The sequence below is a fragment of the Curcuma longa genome, chromosome 11 (genome assembly GCF_044706935.1).
Source record: "Curcuma longa cultivar G26 ecotype Majalengka, Jawa Barat chromosome 11, ITB_CL_G26_1.1, whole genome shotgun sequence".
Lineage (NCBI taxonomy): Eukaryota > Viridiplantae > Streptophyta > Magnoliopsida > Zingiberales > Zingiberaceae > Curcuma > Curcuma longa.
Window position 1 is genome coordinate 1,119,393 of NC_133871.1, and position 4,283 is coordinate 1,123,675.

A 4,283-nucleotide genomic window follows, 5' to 3' on the forward strand; every position below is an offset into this window, starting at 1 on the left:
GACATCAACATTCTTAAGTTTCTCTATGCTCACATAATCCTAAGACTCTTAAATGGGCACACTAAGGAGCATGAAATGTTTTACAATTATTGAATTAGGAAAGATGCTTATTTAAAATTCATAACTCCAAAAAGTGATTGGTCATTCATGAATCATCAACTATGAACCAACTTTGTTTATAAAAGAAACCTAAAGATTCAGACAGAAATCATTTAGGAAAATCATGGGAATTGGAATTACATTAAAATTAGATTAAACTAGGAAAAATGTTGGTAATTCTTCACCTCTCTGAGTCTATTGCTGCTGTATTGAAAATTAAATACAGTGGGTAGTGCATGGGCAGGATTCTGCTGTATCTAGAAAGAGAAAATAGATCTAGAAATTCTTTCTACTTTAGTTAATATTTGGATTGTTTTAGCTATATGGTCAGTTTAAAAATAGTATGCACTTCAAGTGAGCTCTACTACTAATCTTCTCATCAATGTGAATTTACACATAAACGACATTACAAATTGATTGTTTGAGATATAAATCTTAGTTGTAAAATGCCAATCAGATTTTACTGTAGATTAGATTTTGTAAGTACCAGAAGTGCTACCTACACTTTATAGGGCATCTGACTTCTAACTTACCATGCCTGTCAACATCTGGTGCAGGTCTATTTCTGTCTTTGATCCTGTCAATCTACATCTTGCAATCATCAAAAGAGAAGCTAACAAGGTCATATTTCTAATTTCTTTTAGTATAATATAATCTATCACATGAATAACTAACCCCGCTTCCAATGTATCTAGGGAAAAGTATGGATATAGAACCAGTATTTTTACAGAAGGTTTAACATAGAAAATTGTGGGAATTAGCTGAAGTAATTATTGTCTTCCAGGTTTGTGAAGGAGAATGTCGCAGAAAACAATATTCATGGAGGAATAGCCAAGGTTGAGTGATATGTTTTTGCAAGCTGTTGGGGTTCCCCCTGCTGCTCCCGAAACCATCATCTACTGGATAGGAACATGCTTCTCGCTTTTGAAGGTGGTTATGTTTCTTAGAGGCACAATCATATTGGAGAATGCATACTGTTTTTTTCGTATGACATCTTTCTTTAGCAGCATTCATATGGAGGGTGTATAAAATACAGATGGAAGAAGTTTGGAGGTTCTGTTTACTAAAAGTAAATGAAAACTTTAAAACCGTTTTCGTTAGATTCTAAAGGTATTGGACAGGATGGTATAATTTTAACGAATTCGTGTTTGTTCCCTTGCTAGATCAATCATTATATCATCCATTCAATGATAGCTGAGGCACCGATAACTTGCCTGCTCTAACATTTGTTGGATTTTTTACACGTTAAGTTATGTGAATTAGCTTCGTAGAATTTAATTTGATCTTTGAATCAACTCTTCTATACTCATTAAAACACTCGTTAAGTTCTGTGAATTAGCTTCATACAATTCAATTTGATCTTTGAATCAACTCTTCTATACTCATTAAAACACTCGTTAAGTTCTATGAATTAGCTTCATAGAATTCAATTTGATCTTTGAATCAACTCTCCTATACTCATCAAGTATAGGAGTCACCGTTTAGGATTTTATTAAAAATTAAGGTAAAATATTGAAAGTTTTAATATTTAATATTTGTGTTATGTTTTGAAAATAATTTTTTTTAAAAAAACTAATTTCTAAATAGTCCTTAAAATAAATAATGCATATATGAATTTTTATAATTTTTAAATATAAAATTATTTATGAATTTTAAATTGGTTGGTCTGTTAAAATTTTCAGTTTTCAATTTAAAAACACCGGTTTTCAATTTTCTTGAATTTAATTTATAAAAAATATTAATTCTTAGATTTGAAATAGTAATATTACAAACAATACTATCATTAGTCTTATAAATGATATTTACAAAATTTAGATTTATTCGCAATTTAAAGATTTTCCTTAATAATAAATTTAGTAATTAGTAATATATAATAAATGGTAAAAAATCATAAATTAATTTAAAATATACATTAGATATAGTTTGATATATGCTACAAATTACCAAAAATCGTTAGTAAATATTAAATCAAAATTTTTTATTTTTGATATTTATTGTTACTTTTAAATATATACTTAAAACTTGTATCCCATGTTATTATGTAAAAAAAATAAATTAAATTTTTTTAGTAAATGAATATAATCGAATATCTACGTATTATTGCTTGATTTAAATTTGAAAATATAAAAGAATTAAATAAAAATTTTAGTAAAATTGTCTATTATTCATATTATATTACAAATATAAACAGAATAAATTTATTAATTGAATTAAATATTCATTCAAAATGATACGACTTTTTATTTATAGATTGACAAATTACTCCTAATATTTATAAATATTTATCAGATTCTGTTTATATCTTTTTAAAAAAAAAAAATTTAATATTTATAAATATTTGTCCTATACTAAAATTTTAATTTAAAACGTTGCTAATCAATAATTATTTATTAATAATATAATTTAAATGTAAATGATTTTTAATAAAATTTTGAATATGTATGATAATATTATTGAAAGAAATTTAATTTTATTATTCTGTGGAAGATAAAAACAAATGATTTATTATTTATTTATTTTTAATTTGAAATTTAGATGGACAATGAATATTTAACTAATTTTATGTCATTTATTTTAAAATATCAGATATATAAACACACTAAAACATATTTTACTAATTCTATTTAAGATATGTTAATTTAAAATTAAGATAGCGTTGTCCAAACCCAATTATCCCTAAATTTTAGCATACATTTTAGACACTTTACCCAATATAATCCGTCTATTAATAGTTAATTAATAATTTAATTTTTTTAATTGCATAACTAGTCTTTAACTTTAAAAATATAATAAATTCTTTAAAACTTTACAAATAACATTTAATGGAGCTTAAGTAGTTAGAGAAATTATGCCTATTTTTACTCCGCATGTTTAGAAAAATTGCATAACTAGTCTTTAACTTTAAAAATATAATAAATTCTTTAAAATTTTATTTAAATAACATTTAATGGAGTATATTAATTAGTAGTTAGAGAAATTATATATATATATATATATATATATATTTATATATATATATAAAATTTTTAAAACTTTATAAATAATATTTAACAAAGTTTAAGTAGTTAGAGAAATTATGAGTAGGAGTAAACAAAAATTTGATTAAACTGAATAAATCAATTGAATCGATCGAATTAAAAAATTTGATTCGGTTATTTCAGAATTTTAGTTGTTTTTTAAAAAAAATCGATTAATTCGGTTCAGTTTCGATTTTAAAATTTCTTATTCGATTAAATTGAATAAATTGAATTCTAAAAAATAATTTATAAATTTTAAATAAATAAATTTATAAATTCCTAATTAATTAGTAAAATTTTTATAATATTTAAAAAATTTAGTTAATTCGGTTTGAAAACTGAATTAACCGATAAAATATCATTTCGATTTATTTGATTTTATTAAAAAAATTTAATCAGTTCGATTGATTTGAACAAAAATTAATTTATTTGATTTTCAATTTATTTAATTTGATTTGATTTGATTTTAATCGAATACTCAACTCTAATTATGAAATATTTACTGGATCACCTATTTTACTCCACACACACACACACACACATATATATATATATATATATATATATATATATATATATATATATACAGGAATGATATCCTGCGCGACTGAGTTTACGCAACTTCGTGCGCGACAGCCGACGTGGCGAGGAATTTCACTGTTCATCCTCCACCGTGGCCGAAACGAAATCCCGAAATAAAATCCCGCCTCTCCCAAAATTGCGCGGCTGATTCTCAATTCGAGCTTCCGTTGTGGTTGAAAAGGAAGCAGAGAGGGATGTGACTGCAGTAGAGGTGAAGAATGAGAAAGGTGGTCCGGTTGTGGAGAAGGCCTTGTCCTTCAGGGAGATGAGCAACTTCTTGTCGGATCTCAAGGAATCCGAGAGGAAGGCGCTGTTGGAGCTCAGAGCCGCCGTCGAGGAGGCCATCCTCAAGAACAAGCTATTTAGAAACGAGTCAGAGCCGTCGGAGGGGAAGGAGAAGGTCCATGGAGAAGGAAAAACTGGAACTTGACAAATCTGCTGAGGTGAAGCACACCGACGAAGAAAAATCCGACCTCTCTACCCAAAATCCTCAAAATATTCTTCAAGTCAACAATGCTACTCTTCAGCCATTTCAAGAGAGGCTCTTCTTTTGTTGTTCAGTTGTCTGAACCCTTGCCCTAGCTT

General features: G+C 26.8%; 1 long non-coding RNA gene across 1 annotated transcript; it reads left to right on the forward strand.

The window, feature by feature from the left end:
- Positions 1–655: 655 nt before the first annotated feature.
- LOC141837731 (uncharacterized) lies at positions 656–1,199 on the forward strand. Its single transcript, XR_012602564.1, has 2 exons — positions 656–720; positions 884–1,199. It is a non-coding gene; the product is annotated as an uncharacterized LOC141837731 (long non-coding RNA).
- Positions 1,200–4,283: the final 3,084 nt, after the last annotated feature.